This window comes from Leptodactylus fuscus, chromosome 1, assembly GCF_031893055.1.
Source record: "Leptodactylus fuscus isolate aLepFus1 chromosome 1, aLepFus1.hap2, whole genome shotgun sequence".
NCBI classification, from domain to species: domain Eukaryota; kingdom Metazoa; phylum Chordata; class Amphibia; order Anura; family Leptodactylidae; genus Leptodactylus; species Leptodactylus fuscus.
Genome location: NC_134265.1, coordinates 319,403,345 through 319,424,189, shown reverse-complemented (window position 1 = coordinate 319,424,189; position 20,845 = coordinate 319,403,345).

Below are 20,845 nucleotides of genomic sequence, written 5' to 3'. Positions count from 1 at the left end.
GCGCTGGCTCTGCTGGAGGAGGCGGAGTCTAAGGTCGGACCTGAATGGAGACTGGTGTGGAGCGATCTTAGACTCCGCCTCCTCCAGCAGAGCCAGCGCTGATTGGTCGAGTTCCGTACTCTGGCCAATCAGCGCTGGCCAATGCATTCTATTAGCCCGATGAAGTAGAGCTGAATGTGTGTGCTTAGCACACACATTCAGCTCTACTTCATCAGGCTAATAGAATACATTGGCCAATCAGCGCTGGCCAATGCATTCTATTAGCTTGATGAAGCAGAGTGTGCACAAGGGTTCAAGCGCACCCTCGGCTCTGATGTAGCAGAGCTGAGGGTGCACAAGGGTTCAAGTGCACCCTCGGCTCTCCTACATCAGAGCCGAGGGTGCGCTTGAACCCTTGTGCAGCCTCAGCTCTGCTACATCAGAGCCGAGGGTGCGCTTGAACCCTTGTGCACACTCTGCTTCATCAAGCTAATAGAATGCATTGGCCAGCGCTGATTGGCCAGAGTACGGAATTCGGCCAATCAGCGCTGGCTCTGCTGGAGGAGGCGGAGTCTAAGATCGCTCCACACCAGTCTCCATTCAGGTCCGACCTTAGACTCCGCCTCCTCCAGCAGAGCCAGCGCTGATTGGCCGAATTCCGTACTCTGGCCAATCAGCACTGGCTAATGCATTGTATTGGCGTGATGAAGCAGTGCTGAATGTGTGTGCTTAGCACACACATTCAGCTCTACTTCATCGGGCTAATAGAATGCATTGGCCGATCAGCGCTGGCCAATGCATTCTATTAGCGTGAACTGAGTTTGCACAGGGGTTCTAGTGCACCCTCGGCTCTGCTACATCAGATTGCTACATCTGATGTAGCAGTGCCGAGTGTGCATCAGATGTGTAGTTGAGCAAAACTGACTCAGCACTGCTAAGTCTGCATTCGCATAGGAATGCATTGGCCAGCCTTCGGCCAATCAGCGCTGGCTCTGCCGGAGGAGGCGGAGTCTAAGGTCGGACCTGAATGGAGACTGGTGTGGAGCGATCTTAGACTCCGCCTCCTCCAGCAGAGCCAGCGCTGATTGGCCGAATTCCGTACTCTGGCCAATCAGCACTGGCTAATGCATTGTATTGGCGTGATGAAGCAGTGCTGAATGAGTGTGCTTAGCACACACATTCAGCTCTACTTCATCGGGCTAATAGAATGCATTGGCCAATCAGCGCTGGCCAATGCATTCTATTAGCGTGAACTGAGTTTGCACAGGGGTTCTAGTGCACCCTCGGCTCTGCTACATCAGATGTAGCAGTGCCGAGTGTGCATCAGATGTGTAGTTGAGCAAAACTGACTCAGCACTGCTAAGTCTGCATTCGCATAGGAATGCATTGGCCAGCCTTCGGCCAATCAGCGCTGGCTCTGCCGGAGGAGGCGGAGTCTAAGGTCGGACCTGAATGGAGACTGGTGTGGAGCTATCTTAGACTCCGCCTCCTCCAGCAGAGCCAGCGCTGATTGGTCGAGTTCCGTACTCTGGCCAATCAGCACTGGCCAATGCATTTCTATGGGGAAAAGTTAGCTTGCGAAAATCGCAAACTGACAGGGATTTCCATGAAATAAAGTGACTTTTATGCCCCCAGACATGCTTCCCCTGCTGTCCCAGTGTCATTCCAGGGTGTTGGTATCATTTCCTGGGGTGTCATAGTGGACTTGGTGACCCTCCAGACACGAATTTGGGTTTCCCCCTTAACGAGTTTATGTTCCCCATAGACTATAATGGGGTTCCAAACCCATTCGAACACTCGAACAGTGAGCGGCTGTTCGAATCGAATTTCGAACCTCGAACATTTTAGTGTTCGCTCATCTCTAGTAGTAACATATGAGTCGCCCCGGCTCGGCCTATGTAGATTCACGGTGCGAGCAGGCCCGACACCAGGGGCGGCAGCGCCTTGAAAAAGGGGAGTTTTAAGCAAAAATGGATGAAAGAAAAATAAAGAAAAATAAAAGTTTGTCGTGACGCCAGTTGGGGTTTCGGCTTGAGGTGAAGCCGGGCACTGTAGATAGGGCCTCTGGGAATAGGTGGTGATGCAGTGCCAGATGTTATACCCTCCCCAACCAGGGCAGGTCCCAGGGCCAGATGATATAGGTGAAGAAGGGATGTTTCCAGGAGGAGTAACAGAGGATCGATGAAAGAACACAGTCCAGACAGGGGTTAACCAAACACTTACAGTTTACTTCTGTAGTCAGCAGGAGATAACAGATGTTACAGGAGGAGTCACCTTGCTCCAGTATAGTGAGATGCCAGTCCTCCCTATTACCACTAGTATGATTCAGCCTTCCATTGCTGCTCACACTCTCTAATAGGTTTCCTCTGGTCCTGGGTTCCAGGAGCTCAAAGGTACAACTGGGTAGATCCCCCTTCTGGACAGCAGGTAACGCGAGTTCTTTGGGATGCTGGATGCAGACACTCACCCCAACTCTGTATGTTACTGAGCCTCCAGGAATCTTGCATTCACTAGGCCTCGGTCCAGTGAGTCTCTCAATGTTCTTAGTGTTTCTCACACTAGTTAGGAATTGATGGTCCTATAACTGCAGCCCCGTGCCTGTGAGGTCTCATCTCACCTCTGCAGGTCTCCGGCCTCCTATGCTATCACATCATGAGGCTGCAGCACGCACTGCACCTCAACACACCTGCTCCTCTCTCCTACACACTCCTGCACCCTCTGAACTGGAACTGAAAAAGAGAGAGACCCTCTTCCAGTCTGTAGCTCCACCTCTTTTCTTAAAGAGATAATGGCTGTGGAACTTTGTGTATGCTAACAGGTTGACTGGATCTCACTATACCTTCACAGTACACAGTATAGACCACATAAGATGACATTTGTAGTGACCCACTCTGTGGGGCGCTACATTCCCCCCTTGTTAAAAGTAGCACGTCTCGGGCTACCCTTCCGATGAACTAAGAAGAGGGTTGGTAGACGGTAACATGAACACCATAGTGTTTGAAGAACATTACATACAAGTGTAAACTTCATATGTAAGTAAATTCCCTAAGGAGAAAAGTGCAACTTATTTAAGACCATTTTAAACTGTCACAAAAATGTTCAAGGAAACACAATTTCTGTAACAGTCTCTGGTTGTGTATTCCTTACAACCCAGCAACATTCGCGGTTGCTTTCCTTGCGGATTACAGCCCCAAACCGCTTAGTCCACCTCCATAACTCCGAGTGCAGCTGCGGAGTATTTTGGAACATTCAAAATTCTTCACTGCACAGGCGGTTTTGATGGCTCCTATCCGACAGGCCGCCATATTTGAAACATCCCCCAACCCCTGAGAGCGTTGGTGCACCTGCATAAATTGCATTCCATGCACTTGAAGAGGTTGGTAGGCAAATGCAAGTTTTAAAAGTTTCAATACCACAAGAGAGTTATTGTGGTAGGAACCCTGAAAAACTAAACATGTTAAACACTGGCTCAGTTCCTTTAGTCCCATTCTCTCTTGGTAGCGCCATGCTCAGGAGAGTAAGTATTAATGCACAGTTCATATTTCTGACTCACCCATTAGTGCAATCCGTTAGGGAGCCGGCACTGCAATTAAACCTTTAACGTTGCATAAACTGAATTCAACATATACAAATACACCACAACTATCTGTAAACATATTGGGTTAGTATGCCTCTACTTATTGTCCCTGTAACGTATGGGGAGTTGTCCCTGTGTATTGCGCTGAGATCTACGCAAAAATGGGATTCCTGGCAGTCTTCTCCTACTCACTGGAGTCATCAGGGGAACGGTAGGCATACTTTCACTAGCAATCGGGCTTACTGGAATTTGCTCTGGTACATCATCCACTTGTTTAATAGCCCACAAGGCCTCTTGCAGATTGAGGGCAAAATCTCTCACAGTATCCTGCGGTTTTTGCCTACAGCTGAAAAACCGCATTTTTATCTCTGCTGTGGTGCGGGTGTCAAAGGTGATCCTGAGTTTGGTAAAAATGTCCTTTACAGTTCTTTTATCACTCAATGGCCAGGATTTCACTTCCCTTTGTGCTGCACCACCAAGTTGACTTATTAATATTGTGACCTTTTGCTCCTCTGTCATAGGGTAAAGATCAAACAGGCTACTCAGCTTTTCTTTAAAGTCTCTGAGGCTATGGGACTCGCCTGTATACTGGGGCAGCCAGGATGCACCTGGAATGTACGGCATTGTTAGCGGTAATATAGGTGCCATAGTTACTTGGGTGTGACCACGGTTAGAGTCTATGGGGGAATCAGAGGGGCCTGGGGCTGGAGATGAGGATCCACTTGCTTGAGACATCACCCCCCCTTGTTAACCCCAGCAAGGCCACACTCACCGCACTTGATACTGTGAAGCGTTGATCCGGATGGATGGATGGATGGATTGAGGATTTATCACTGCAGTTGGGGATGATGCAATCTGTATCTTTCACTGCTCCTTGCACAGGCATGTCACATGTTCTGCACTCAGTGTAGCTTGCAAGGAAGAGACACCAACCCTGCAGTTCAGTGTAACTTGAATCATGCAACTGCTGTTCATTGCTATTGTGGAAAGCAGGGAAAATTTCGAAAAATGCAAGGTCTTTTTCAACAAAAATAAAAGTTTTGCGCACTTTCGCAATCCTGTTCGTGACGCCAAAAAGGTGAGTCGCCCCGGCTCGGCCTATGTAGATTCACGGTGCGAGCAGGCCCGACACCAGGGGCGGCAGCGCCTTGAAAAAGGGGAGTTTTAAGCAAAAATGGATGAAAGAAAAATAAAGAAAAATAAAAGTTTGTCGTGACGCCAGTTGGGGTTTCGGCTTGAGGTGAAGCCGGGCACTGTAGATAGGGCCTCTGGGAATAGGTGGTGATGCAGTGCCAGATGTTATACCCTCCCCAACCAGGGCAGGTCCCAGGGCCAGATGATATAGGTGAAGAAGGGATGTTTCCAGGAGGAGTAACAGAGGATCGATGAAAGAACACAGTCCAGACAGGGGTTAACCAAACACTTACAGTTTACTTCTGTAGTCAGCAGGAGATAACAGATGTTACAGGAGGAGTCACCTTGCTCCAGTATAGTGAGATGCCAGTCCTCCCTATTACCACTAGTATGATTCAGCCTTCCATTGCTGCTCACACTCTCTAATAGATTTCCTCTGGTCCTGGGTTCCAGGAGCTCAAAGGTACAACTGGGTAGATCCCCCTTCTGGACAGCAGGTAACGCGAGTTCTTTGGGATGCTGGATGCAGACACTCACCCCAACTCTGTATGTTACTGAGCCTCCAGGAATCTTGCATTCACTAGGCCTCGGTCCAGTGAGTCTCTCAATGTTCTTAGTGTTTCTCACACTAGTTAGGAATTGATGGTCCTATAACTGCAGCCCCGTGCCTGTGAGGTCTCATCTCACCTCTGCAGGTCTCCGGCCTCCTATGCTATCACATCATGAGGCTGCAGCACGCACTGCACCTCAACACACCTGCTCCTCTCTCCTACACACTCCTGCACCCTCTGAACTGGAACTGAAAAAGAGAGAGACCCTCTTCCAGTCTGTAGCTCCACCTCTTTTCTTAAAGAGATAATGGCTGTGGAACTTTGTGTATGCTAACAGGTTGACTGGATCTCACTATACCTTCACAGTACACAGTATAGACCACATAAGATGACATTTGTAGTGACCCACTCTGTGGGGCGCTACATTCCCCCCTTGTTAAAAGTAGCACGTCTCGGGCTACCCTTCCGATGAACTAAGAAGAGGGTTGGTAGACGGTAACATGAACACCATAGTGTTTGAAGAACATTACATACAAGTGTAAACTTCATATGTAAGTAAATTCCCTAAGGAGAAAAGTGCAACTTATTTAAGACCATTTTAAACTGTCACAAAAATGTTCAAGGAAACACAATTTCTGTAACAGTCTCTGGTTGTGTATTCCTTACAACCCAGCAACATTCGCGGTTGCTTTCCTTGCGGATTACAGCCCCAAACCGCTTAGTCCACCTCCATAACTCCGAGTGCAGCTGCGGAGTATTTTGGAACATTCAAAATTCTTCACTGCACAGGCGGTTTTGATGGCTCCTATCCGACAGGCCGCCATATTTGAAACATCCCCCAACCCCTGAGAGCGTTGGTGCACCTGCATAAATTGCATTCCATGCACTTGAAGAGGTTGGTAGGCAAATGCAAGTTTTAAAAGTTTCAATACCACAAGAGAGTTATTGTGGTAGGAACCCTGAAAAACTAAACATGTTAAACACTGGCTCAGTTCCTTTAGTCCCATTCTCTCTTGGTAGCGCCATGCTCAGGAGAGTAAGTATTAATGCACAGTTCATATTTCTGACTCACCCATTAGTGCAATCCGTTAGGGAGCCGGCACTGCAATTAAACCTTTAACGTTGCATAAACTGAATTCAACATATACAAATACACCACAACTATCTGTAAACATATTGGGTTAGTATGCCTCTACTTATTGTCCCTGTAACGTATGGGGAGTTGTCCCTGTGTATTGCGCTGAGATCTACGCAAAAATGGGATTCCTGGCAGTCTTCTCCTACTCACTGGAGTCATCAGGGGAACGGTAGGCATACTTTCACTAGCAATCGGGCTTACTGGAATTTGCTCTGGTACATCATCCACTTGTTTAATAGCCCACAAGGCCTCTTGCAGATTGAGGGCAAAATCTCTCACAGTATCCTGCGGTTTTTGCCTACAGCTGAAAAACCGCATTTTTATCTCTGCTGTGGTGCGGGTGTCAAAGGTGATCCTGAGTTTGGTAAAAATGTCCTTTACAGTTCTTTTATCACTCAATGGCCAGGATTTCACTTCCCTTTGTGCTGCACCACCAAGTTGACTTATTAATATTGTGACCTTTTGCTCCTCTGTCATAGGGTAAAGATCAAACAGGCTACTCAGCTTTTCTTTAAAGTCTCTGAGGCTATGGGACTCGCCTGTATACTGGGGCAGCCAGGATGCACCTGGAATGTACGGCATTGTTAGCGGTAATATAGGTGCCATAGTTACTTGGGTGTGACCACGGTTAGAGTCTATGGGGGAATCAGAGGGGCCTGGGGCTGGAGATGAGGATCCACTTGCTTGAGACATCACCCCCCCTTGTTAACCCCAGCAAGGCCACACTCACCGCACTTGATACTGTGAAGCGTTGATCCGGATGGATGGATGGATGGATTGAGGATTTATCACTGCAGTTGGGGATGATGCAATCTGTATCTTTCACTGCTCCTTGCACAGGCATGTCACATGTTCTGCACTCAGTGTAGCTTGCAAGGAAGAGACACCAACCCTGCAGTTCAGTGTAACTTGAATCATGCAACTGCTGTTCATTGCTATTGTGGAAAGCAGGGAAAATTTCGAAAAATGCAAGGTCTTTTTCAACAAAAATAAAAGTTTTGCGCACTTTCGCAATCCTGTTCGTGACGCCAAAAAGGTGAGTCGCCCCGGCTCGGCCTATGTAGATTCACGGTGCGAGCAGGCCCGACACCAGGGGCGGCAGCGCCTTGAAAAAGGGGAGTTTTAAGCAAAAATGGATGAAAGAAAAATAAAGAAAAATAAAAGTTTGTCGTGACGCCAGTTGGGGTTTCGGCTTGAGGTGAAGCCGGGCACTGTAGATAGGGCCTCTGGGAATAGGTGGTGATGCAGTGCCAGATGTTATACCCTCCCCAACCAGGGCAGGTCCCAGGGCCAGATGATATAGGTGAAGAAGGGATGTTTCCAGGAGGAGTAACAGAGGATCGATGAAAGAACACAGTCCAGACAGGGGTTAACCAAACACTTACAGTTTACTTCTGTAGTCAGCAGGAGATAACAGATGTTACAGGAGGAGTCACCTTGCTCCAGTATAGTGAGATGCCAGTCCTCCCTATTACCACTAGTATGATTCAGCCTTCCATTGCTGCTCACACTCTCTAATAGATTTCCTCTGGTCCTGGGTTCCAGGAGCTCAAAGGTACAACTGGGTAGATCCCCCTTCTGGACAGCAGGTAACGCGAGTTCTTTGGGATGCTGGATGCAGACACTCACCCCAACTCTGTATGTTACTGAGCCTCCAGGAATCTTGCATTCACTAGGCCTCGGTCCAGTGAGTCTCTCAATGTTCTTAGTGTTTCTCACACTAGTTAGGAATTGATGGTCCTATAACTGCAGCCCCGTGCCTGTGAGGTCTCATCTCACCTCTGCAGGTCTCCGGCCTCCTATGCTATCACATCATGAGGCTGCAGCACGCACTGCACCTCAACACACCTGCTCCTCTCTCCTACACACTCCTGCACCCTCTGAACTGGAACTGAAAAAGAGAGAGACCCTCTTCCAGTCTGTAGCTCCACCTCTTTTCTTAAAGAGATAATGGCTGTGGAACTTTGTGTATGCTAACAGGTTGACTGGATCTCACTATACCTTCACAGTACACAGTATAGACCACATAAGATGACATTTGTAGTGACCCACTCTGTGGGGCGCTACATTCCCCCCTTGTTAAAAGTAGCACGTCTCGGGCTACCCTTCCGATGAACTAAGAAGAGGGTTGGTAGACGGTAACATGAACACCATAGTGTTTGAAGAACATTACATACAAGTGTAAACTTCATATGTAAGTAAATTCCCTAAGGAGAAAAGTGCAACTTATTTAAGACCATTTTAAACTGTCACAAAAATGTTCAAGGAAACACAATTTCTGTAACAGTCTCTGGTTGTGTATTCCTTACAACCCAGCAACATTCGCGGTTGCTTTCCTTGCGGATTACAGCCCCAAACCGCTTAGTCCACCTCCATAACTCCGAGTGCAGCTGCGGAGTATTTTGGAACATTCAAAATTCTTCACTGCACAGGCGGTTTTGATGGCTCCTATCCGACAGGCCGCCATATTTGAAACATCCCCCAACCCCTGAGAGCGTTGGTGCACCTGCATAAATTGCATTCCATGCACTTGAAGAGGTTGGTAGGCAAATGCAAGTTTTAAAAGTTTCAATACCACAAGAGAGTTATTGTGGTAGGAACCCTGAAAAACTAAACATGTTAAACACTGGCTCAGTTCCTTTAGTCCCATTCTCTCTTGGTAGCGCCATGCTCAGGAGAGTAAGTATTAATGCACAGTTCATATTTCTGACTCACCCATTAGTGCAATCCGTTAGGGAGCCGGCACTGCAATTAAACCTTTAACGTTGCATAAACTGAATTCAACATATACAAATACACCACAACTATCTGTAAACATATTGGGTTAGTATGCCTCTACTTATTGTCCCTGTAACGTATGGGGAGTTGTCCCTGTGTATTGCGCTGAGATCTACGCAAAAATGGGATTCCTGGCAGTCTTCTCCTACTCACTGGAGTCATCAGGGGAACGGTAGGCATACTTTCACTAGCAATCGGGCTTACTGGAATTTGCTCTGGTACATCATCCACTTGTTTAATAGCCCACAAGGCCTCTTGCAGATTGAGGGCAAAATCTCTCACAGTATCCTGCGGTTTTTGCCTACAGCTGAAAAACCGCATTTTTATCTCTGCTGTGGTGCGGGTGTCAAAGGTGATCCTGAGTTTGGTAAAAATGTCCTTTACAGTTCTTTTATCACTCAATGGCCAGGATTTCACTTCCCTTTGTGCTGCACCACCAAGTTGACTTATTAATATTGTGACCTTTTGCTCCTCTGTCATAGGGTAAAGATCAAACAGGCTACTCAGCTTTTCTTTAAAGTCTCTGAGGCTATGGGACTCGCCTGTATACTGGGGCAGCCAGGATGCACCTGGAATGTACGGCATTGTTAGCGGTAATATAGGTGCCATAGTTACTTGGGTGTGACCACGGTTAGAGTCTATGGGGGAATCAGAGGGGCCTGGGGCTGGAGATGAGGATCCACTTGCTTGAGACATCACCCCCCCTTGTTAACCCCAGCAAGGCCACACTCACCGCACTTGATACTGTGAAGCGTTGATCCGGATGGATGGATGGATGGATTGAGGATTTATCACTGCAGTTGGGGATGATGCAATCTGTATCTTTCACTGCTCCTTGCACAGGCATGTCACATGTTCTGCACTCAGTGTAGCTTGCAAGGAAGAGACACCAACCCTGCAGTTCAGTGTAACTTGAATCATGCAACTGCTGTTCATTGCTATTGTGGAAAGCAGGGAAAATTTCGAAAAATGCAAGGTCTTTTTCAACAAAAATAAAAGTTTTGCGCACTTTCGCAATCCTGTTCGTGACGCCAAAAAGGTGAGTCGCCCCGGCTCGGCCTATGTAGATTCACGGTGCGAGCAGGCCCGACACCAGGGGCGGCAGCGCCTTGAAAAAGGGGAGTTTTAAGCAAAAATGGATGAAAGAAAAATAAAGAAAAATAAAAGTTTGTCGTGACGCCAGTTGGGGTTTCGGCTTGAGGTGAAGCCGGGCACTGTAGATAGGGCCTCTGGGAATAGGTGGTGATGCAGTGCCAGATGTTATACCCTCCCCAACCAGGGCAGGTCCCAGGGCCAGATGATATAGGTGAAGAAGGGATGTTTCCAGGAGGAGTAACAGAGGATCGATGAAAGAACACAGTCCAGACAGGGGTTAACCAAACACTTACAGTTTACTTCTGTAGTCAGCAGGAGATAACAGATGTTACAGGAGGAGTCACCTTGCTCCAGTATAGTGAGATGCCAGTCCTCCCTATTACCACTAGTATGATTCAGCCTTCCATTGCTGCTCACACTCTCTAATAGATTTCCTCTGGTCCTGGGTTCCAGGAGCTCAAAGGTACAACTGGGTAGATCCCCCTTCTGGACAGCAGGTAACGCGAGTTCTTTGGGATGCTGGATACACTCACCCCAACTCTGTATGTTACTGAGCCTCCAGGAATCTTGCATTCACTAGGCCTCGGTCCAGTGAGTCTCTCAATTTTCTAAGTGTTTTTCACACTAGTTAGGAATTGATGGTCCTATAACTGCAGCCCCGTGCCTGTGAGGTCTCATCTCACCTCTGCAGGTCTCCGGCCTCCCGTGCTATCACACCATGAGGCTGCAGCATACCCTGCACCTCAACACACCTGCTCCTCTCTCCTACACACTCCTGCACCCTCTGAACTGGAACTGAAAAAGAGAGAGACCCTCTTCCAGTCTGTAGCTCCACCCCTTTTCTTAAAGAGATAATGGCTGTGGAACTTTGTGTATGCTAACAGGTTGACTGGATCTCACTATACCTTCACAGTACACAGTATAGATCACATAAGATGACATTTGTAGTGACCCACTCCGTGGGGCGCTACACATATAAGTGAAATAAACCAGTTTTTCTCCCCGTGCTCCACTGGGATGTCACACTTAGTACCGTTGTTTTACATGAACTCTGAGTGAGTCTTTGCCCCTCCACTCTCCCCAGATGCTCTCCTCCCTCACTTTTTTGGGCAGATTATACATCTTTTGGACCAACAGAGGACCTCTTGCTATGTTGTGTTCCATCCAGTCTCCTAATCTTTTATGTGACCATTATAATGAACTATCCTTAAAATCCTCCATCAATATTAGATCTCAGGGGTCTGGCACTCAGGACCCCCGCAGATCAATACCAGAAGTCATTCTGTCTCACCCTAGTTGACTGCAGGGGTCCTGAGTGTCTGACCCTGCAGATATAATATCCTAAGCATAGGCCATCAATACTAGAAGCCAGATAACCCCTTCAAAAGTTTAATTTAATCAAAATCATGTGCAAGGAAAATCCCAAAGGCTCTTCGTAGAATAAATGGACTTGTTTGGTTGACCTTACCTTTAACCTTCCTTGAATACCCCCTCAATAATACGATCTCCTTGTATTTGTGTAGGTTTTCTCCATTAATATACTATTGGACTAAATGCCTTCCCACGAAATAGGCCCTAAAATATATGGATACAATCTGTTTTTGATGTCATCAAGCTGCCACAAATCTTTGATGACAGGTTTTCCTAAAATAGTTATCCACAAGCAGTTTGCCATATGTTCATATGCCGCACAGCGTGCATGTGTGTGAAGTGTGATTTTCATAAGTTTTCTAATAACACAAAAATGTTCACATAATGTGGTAGCAGGTAAAAATCACATGAAATACCGTGTGAAATTCGCAAGTTCAAAGCTGATGCATGTTATACCTGCACATACCCTACACATACTATAAGCAATGATGGCACCAAAGGTTACAAAAATTAGTGACATATCTAATGATATGTAGAGTCAATGTCATAGTCTTCAATGCCATTTTAAGATGTGAATTTGGAAGAATATTAGGTCAAAGTATCTCGTGTATGTGCTGCACTCATTCCATCATACAAGGAAATGAAACATTTACATTATAATTGGAGATGAGCGAGTAGTATTCGATCGAGTAGGTATTCGATTGAATACTACGGTATTCGAAATACTTGTACTCGATCGAATACTACTCGCTATTCTAATGGAAAAATTCGATGCAGAACTAGCGTTGATTGGCCGAATGCTATATAGTCGGCCAATCAACGCTGGTTCTTCTCCTACCTTTAGAAGACTTCTCCGCGCAGCGTCCCCACGGCGTCTTCCGGCTCTGAATTCACTCTGCCAGGCATCGGGCCTGGGCAGAGCCGACTGCGCATGCCCGCGCTTCAAGAAAATGGCCGCTTTGACTGTAAGCGGCCATTTTCTTGTAGTGCGGACATGCGCAGTCGGCTCTGCCCAGGCCCAGTGCCTGGCAGAGTGAATTCAGAGCCAGAAGACGCCGTGGGGACGCTGCACACAGAAGACTTCTCGGAGGATCCAGCCCGACCCTCACTCGTGGACTTGGTAAGTTCTATTTGATCGAATGTTGCCTACTCCTGAAACAAGCATTTTTCCCCCATAGAGTATAATAGGATTTGATATTCGATTCGAGTAGTCGAATATTGTGGGGCTACTCAAAACGAATATCGAACATTTACTGTTCGCTCATCTCTAATTATAATGTAATGTAAATTTAATGTAAATGTTACCAGTTCCGAAATAGTGAATTTCCAAGTATTCCAGATACCATAAATGAGCCATCATGGCAATGTTGTTTGCCTCAGGCTCTTGAAAAGCACTAATACTTCTCTCAAAAGTCCATCTGGTAGACATTTATAAGGGTAAGGCTCCATGGCCAAAGATAATAAGAAAACTAGTTCTCCTTGAAGAATAGATATTGGAGGGAAACTGCCACCACTAGGTAGCTGCCCTATAAGTCCACCATTAAAGCAATACAATCAGTAATTAATGGAAAGGGCACCAGAAATGTAAATTATGCGGATGTGTGTTTAGTCTATGTATGTGCCGCCAGTGCTCGACCTCTCTTCATTAAAGGTGTCATTGACCCTCTCTATTAGGTCACCACTGCTGTCGTCTGTTGCCGCTGGCTACTAGATTTCCTTCCACCTTGCTTCATTAGTAATCACTTCACTGTCAGTATCTAATAAAGCACGTGGTGAGACGTATGGGCGGTAGTGATACAGCCTGCAAGTAATGATCTGTGTCAATAAGAAGGAAATTAACTTGACACCAAGTGGTATCTAGAAGTTTGTATCATCATTTGCTGAAAATATATCAGCTTACCTGATAGAACACTAATAGATCAATATATGGTATGGTCCACTAGGTGGTTAAATCCATACAGTCCCAGTGGTATATAAAATGGGGGTCTGGGTATTTAGAGGCTACTTGGCTTATACCCAAATGTCCAGATTGTCATATTAAATGTGTATGAACATTAAAAATATTTACCTATCTACACGTATTTGCAGACTATTCACATGATGCGTTTTTGCTCAATGAATGACTTTGAATGACTTATTTTATGTGCATAGCCAACTTTATCAAACTATCAACAAAACCCATCTGACGGATTCCATTCATTTCAATGTGTAATATAGGAATTTGGCGCAGCATAGTCATAAACAGAGTCAACAGCACAGAGATGAATAGAGCCTAACCAAAAGCATTTGTAAAGCAGCATAGTCAATTCTTATGGAGATAAGATTACTACAATATCACGTCAAACCATTGTGGATTTTACTCGCCACAGTTGAAAAATTTTGTGACTACATACAATTGGACAAAGATACATTAGACTTTCAACATGTTCTACAAAATATCTTTAAGAGCTTAATAAACTAAACAATGCCCGGTGTTGTAAGCCAGAGATAAAGGTACGGCGTAACACTTGTGCTATCCCAAGATAAACATGCCTTTTGGTTCATATTTATCTAAAACAATGAAAATGCTCTGAGGATTTCCTGCTTCCTTGCACCTTATTAATAAACCATTATAACAATTCATCACTGAACATGACAATCCATAATGACGCAGGACAAGATAGTACTGTCAATAGGAAATGTTAACATTACGGAGAAGTTCAATGAAAGAGCATTCTGACCACAAAGGGGTTTCAGATTCCTTTGAATATTGTATTCTTCATACATTAAATGTTAATTGTTCCGAAGTGGCGTTCTATGAGTTTGTCTGTATTTATGCATAGAATTCATTTTGATGCTGAAAGCATGCTAAAGACAGAAAGAGACATGACAGGAGATGAAAAGTAGTTATATGTGAGAGAGATAGATAGATGATAGATAGATAGATAGATAGATAGATAGATAGATAGATAGATAGATAATAGATAAATAGATAGATAGATAGATAGATAGATAGATAGATAGATAGATAAGTATAGGCACAGCATGATACTTATGGGATAATATTCTAGTAGTGATGAAATATGAAGATGTATCAGAAATATTTCTTCACGATGACAAAAACTGTATAAATAATAGTAAATCACATCTTCTGTGGATCAGGACTTCTGTCATTTCTTGACATGTCTGTTTAGTAAATACTTGTATTCACCAGGAAACAACAGATCTGGGTCTTTTATTTTTTGATACTGTACATTTTGCCATTCCTCTGTATCTACAAATATAATACAGACATCCATGCGGCAGAGCAGTCTTCGGAAGCAGGTATCACTTATACATATTGTCACTCTCTACAGCCATGCCCTATACCTTATGTAGAGGTTTTAGAAAACTATTGATTCTTATTTATTGTAAAAATCTAAATTGCAGAGGTTTTTGCATGTAAAGTAGAAGTTTTTACATGTAAAGTAGAAGTTCAGAACTGTGTTTGCTCATAACACTTCCATTTAATTCAATTGCTGTGACCAAGACAGTAGAGTGCAGCACTTGTCCATCTTTATCAGTCCGTAGACTTTGCCTAGAGCTACAGTCTGCATGTACAACCTTTGTTCCATTCAATTAAGGGACACAGAACCCAGTTTCCAAAATCAATGAGGCACCTTGTGGATAGGCGATACTTAGTGATTGTGGCATAACCATTATAACCTAGCCTCAACTACTGCTAAGCTATAAACCTAAACAATCCTGTTTATCCTATGTCACCATGAGATTAAGTAACATATTCCCATCCTTCAAAATACTATAGGTAACAACTTGCCTATTTGTTTCATGCATATATCCTCATACTCAGGATTATCTTCATATAACTCCAGTTCTACAGTTTTCTCATTTTTAATTCAGTGCAATTGTAACTTAGGGTTCTCCAGACTTTCTGTTGTTCACATTGCAGTTTTTATGTCTTCTTTCCCAAATACTAATTTACTTCAGCTGCAGTCTATCTTCTGCGAGAACCCTTCCAGATACTCCCACCACCAGATGTCAAGAAGAGAGAGCGCAGCACCGAGCTCATAGCAAAACTAAATCTCACAGCTGCTTCTGTCATAGCATTTCTTTTATGCATGTTTTCTTATTTTTCCACTCACTTAAGTTCCAATGTTTTTTACTCTTACTCCCCGGCACCTTAGTATCAATTGTCTATCTACTATCAGTCAACGTCACAACCTTCTAGTCTGTAGCTGCTTATGTACCAGACAGGACATTAACCTTTCCACTAACAATACTGTTTCGTTCTATCTCAATAAATTCTTGTTTTTAGCTAATCATTTTCTTTCTTGCCTGTTGTAACGTTTTTGCTTTTGCTTCACTTAGTCCATGTTAAAGTGTTCCTCCAATTATAAGACCATTTTCCATAAATGAATAGTGCATGGGAATATAAGAAACTTTGTAATATATCTTATTAAATAAGTATATTTCATTCATCAGGTGTTCTCCTCTCCTTATTTACAATCTGTTTATTTCCAGGGGAATCTGTATTTGTATTTATCTTGCTACAGAAGTCTATGGAGAATGGAGGGGGAGGAGGAGGCTGTTAATTGATTCATTGCTTAATTCTGTGCAGTGGTCGAGTCTTATCTTGAAGATATAACACTCATAGAAGTAGAGGTGTAACTTGTACCTCTTGGGCCACAATGCAAAATTTGTAATGGGGCCCCTACTTACCATGTGCTATTTAGAATAAAAATATATTTTATGTGGAAGAGGGACCTTTGGGGACCCTTAGGGTTCAACTTCTACTGTTGCACGCCCTGTAGCTATAATCAGAAGAGCCCTTTCTTCCACATAGTGTAGCAGAGCTTGGCATCTGCATATATGTGTTTGTTGTTTTCCAGCAGCCTCCTGCTTTCCCTACCCTCTCCATAGACTTATATCTAAAAAGACATACGGCCTGATAAGCAGATAAGACTTTTTTTTTTTTAGCTATGTGTTAGGATTCCGCCAGTTTCCGGGCCAATCCAACCCTCGCCCTCAGCATCATGCAGCAGGGAATCTGGAGTCTAAGTCTAGCTTTCGGCCCACTGAGCATGCTCAGACATTTTGGAGCCGCTCAGAGGCTAAGTCCCATTTTGCCCATACTGAGCATGATCGGTGACGTCATGGCCACCGCCCTGTTGGGTGGGGACTAGCCTTTATATAGTGTGAGCCAATGCCTGCCCAGTGCTCACACTTTGACAAAGATACTTGAGACAGGAGGTTAAGGCTAGGTTCCAGTGAAAGGCAGGAGCAGCTTAGGGATCTAGTTAGGATTCCTTGCCTCACCCAGTTGGAATCAGTATAGCCTATGTAATCTGTCTACTTGTGTTGTAGCTCCTGGGTGTTAAAGGAGTCTTTTTGTGTTGCTGACCAGTGAAGCTAACTGATAGTCTGCATTCAGACATACAGCTGCCCACCTTGGCCTGTGGACCTCACTGCAGTGTCTTGCAGCCTAGCGATTCTGTAGTTAAAAATATTATTTTATTTATATACACAGAACCGTAACACTATGCCATGATATTTTATTGAATCATTGTAGCTCTAAACCTAACTGGAGATCAGCTAAGGCTGGATTCACACCTGGGTTTGTTGCCCTTTTATGGATTCCATCCCCCATTCCAAGCAGGACTTTTATCACCGCATTTTTCGGACTGAAACCGACCCATTATTATGGGATTTCTGCAGGTAACCGCTTGTTAAGCAGATTGGGTTTCCGTTTTTCAGGTCCCCAAGTGGACCCGAAGATCGGAGACCAAAGTGCAGGTGTGAACCTAGCATAAGTGTGTAAACAATACATATAAGGGCCCCTTCACATGGCTGACACGCTGGCTGTTTTAGAACATGTAAACGTTCCGTAGCAGCGGCGTCTAAAGCAGTTCCCATTGTTTTCTATGGGAGCCGGCATACGTGCGCTCCCCATAGAAATGAATGGAAAAAGCAGCCCATTCATTTCTATGGCGAGCGCGCGTCTGCCGGCTCCCATAGAAAACAATGCGATCTGCTTTAGACGCCGCTGCTACGGAACGTTTACACATTCTAAAGCAGCCAGCGTATTAGCCATGTGAAGGGACCCTAACACTGCCATATAATTGTATCCAGCACAGTACTTGAAAGAAACCTTCAAGAATTTCCAAATTTGCTACCCTCTGACACCAGCTGTATTTACAATGTCTATTGTACACAGAATAATACATTTAAGACTATTTAATGTTGATCTATCACACATTTGTTTATTTCATACTTGACTGAAACACTTTAAGGATCATTTGCCCGGTTACGTGTCATCAGTTATTTCCGTGACTGGTAAATGTCTTCCCAGAAAATGTCACTGCAAGCCAACTTAAGAGGAATTTATAACATTTGAATGCTCTTTTGACTAATGAAAAGTTTTGAAGCCGGAATAATTCATAGTTTTGCTTGACAAAGGCTCTTGAACCCATTGACTGCAATCATCTTGAACACAGGCAGCACATAGATAGATACTGAAAATCACATTTGTATCTTTAATGCAGATATTCTAGTGGAAAATAGAAATTCCACACCAAATCCAACACATCGTAAATTAATCCAATTAATTAATTAACTCTTTGTCATACTTTCAATCATCGCTCCGGGATAAGAATACTTCTGTATTGATTGGCCAATAAAATATAATTCTTGAACCAGGCAAATGGATTTTCCGAGCTGACATAGAAGAGTAAATAATCTAACACATCTCCTTACCATGATTTATGAATATTGCATTAGCCTAAGTAAGAATATTAAATGGGTGTTCCCAGCTCATAAAGGGGTGGCATAAAGCCAACATGCCATCACTTTATGATTCTTGGTGGTCTGACTTCCTACTAATCCTTAGAATGGAAGGCCAGGCTCTGATTCAGTATTGAATCCCCTTCACAGATTTTTGATGCTCTCTGGTCATCTGTTGTACAAGCAGTTCTTCTGCTTGTTTTCAAGGACCTTGGATGTTCTAGAGGTCTGGTCAACTCAACATGATTACAAAGTAATAGTGTAGCCATGTAGATATAGTCATTGAGACTTTCTGAAAGAGAAGCCTGGTTCATCTCCCTTGAGCAGGGATTTTAAAAGGGGTTTTCCACTTTCAAACCGATATTCAGAGACAAATGTTATTAATTGTATAATAAAAAAAGTTTTACAATTTTCCAACATACTTTATGTAGCAATTCCTTACAGTTTTCTAGATCTCTTTACAATTAATTTGGCTGATTTCCAGTATATAGAATCAGTCCACAGTCATGTGATATACGATCCATGGTCATGTGATATACAGTTCATGGTCATGTGATGGACGCATGACCATAGACACATGACCATAGACCATATATCACATGGCCATGGACCTTATACCTCATGACCATGGACCGTATATCACATGACCATGGACCATATATCACATGACCATGGACCTTATACCTCATGACCATGGACATTATACCTCATGACCATGCAATGTATATCACATTACCATGGACTGTATATCACATTACCATAGACCGTATATCACATGACCATGGACTGATTTTTATCACTGGAAGTAAAGAGAATGAATGACAGCAATAACAGATCTAGAAAACCGTAAGCAAATGATACTGAAAATATATTGGAAAATTGTATAACTTTTTATTATACAAACAATGTTTGACTCTTAATATTGGTCTGAAAATGAACAACAAAGACAAATTTCTGGTATCCAGCCATCAGAACACCACCTTACATAAACATCACTCTCATAGGAAAATTAGCATAATTATATGCGTGATGTATAGGTGCCAACTAAGTACTAGGAAAGACTATAACGATTATGATTATTTTCTAACTCAGCAGCATATCCTGGTAATCCTGGTACCCTATGCCCTGAGCATACGGATCATGGATTACCTACCCAATAGGCCTCAATTTGTAAAAATAAAGAAGGCCTCATGAGATGTAGCTCTCAGCTCAGTCAAAGTACCCCGAGCAGACCAAACTGTCCCCATTCCTATTTACAGTCTATACATCTGACTTTAGACACAATGAGCTATGCCACTTACAGAAGTTCTCAAATGACACAGTTGTGGTGGGATGTATTAGAGAATAGAGATGAGCGAACACTGTTCGGATCAGCCGTTCCGAACAGCACACTCACATAGAAATTAATGTAAGCACCTGGCACAGCGACCGGCCGCCGGCAACATGTACGTGCCAGGTGCTTCCATTCATTTCTATGGGAGCGTGCTGTTCGGAACGGCTGATTCGAACAGTGTTCGCTCGTCTCTAATAGAGAAGCCATTAAGGAGAAATAGAAGGAAGTCATATCTAAATTTGTTAACTGGACCAAGAATAAATGGCTACTACTGAATGCTGCCAAAACTAAGGAATTGGTCATAAGACTCAGCAGGATTACTCAACCACTAATAACTGAGGGTCAGGAGATTGAGACCGTAGGGAGCTAATAATACCTAGGGGTCCATATTTGCATCGGCGTGCCCCATGTGACCGCTGAGGTCTGTGATTAGGACATGTGTTGTCACCTAGGAGGCCTGAAGAAGACCTAGAGATGGTGCCAGATGCCACAAGGAGTATAATAATTTCACATCCTGTACTTGACAAATTTATTAGACCAGAAAACTAAAGTTTAGGTCAAATCTTTGAATCTTCAAAGGTTCACCCATCTCTAGCTCTAGATAAGCAATTCCAACATCCCCTCTGACATCCATATCCCCACAGCTCCCACCCAGCTATATGTCCACACTTAACCTTAAATACTATCATGGTGTCTATCATATACCAAAACCATACGCATATCATTATGATAGACCCCATGATAGTACTTAAGGGTTAAACACATGTAATGCACCTACCCATATAGTAGCACTATAACTGAAATAGACACATACTTGCCTTTCCCCAAATAATAAGAAAAATTGTTAAAAAAAACCCTGTACCTTTTACACTATATCATCTACAATATCCATTATATAGCGGATATCTTCTACAAGTAAATTTTATATGAGTGTATATTACATTGTGCAGGATTCTGAGTGATCACATTCTGATATAAAGTTTTAATATTAAACTAAAGGCACTAAAGCAAAGGCTTAAACCTAAACACACGCCACACAAACAACAAGAGTGTGCAGATTTGAGATTTGTTCCGGCTAAACTTTAAAACTGCTGATCTATGCAAGCAAAACATCCCGGCCCCAGCTACTA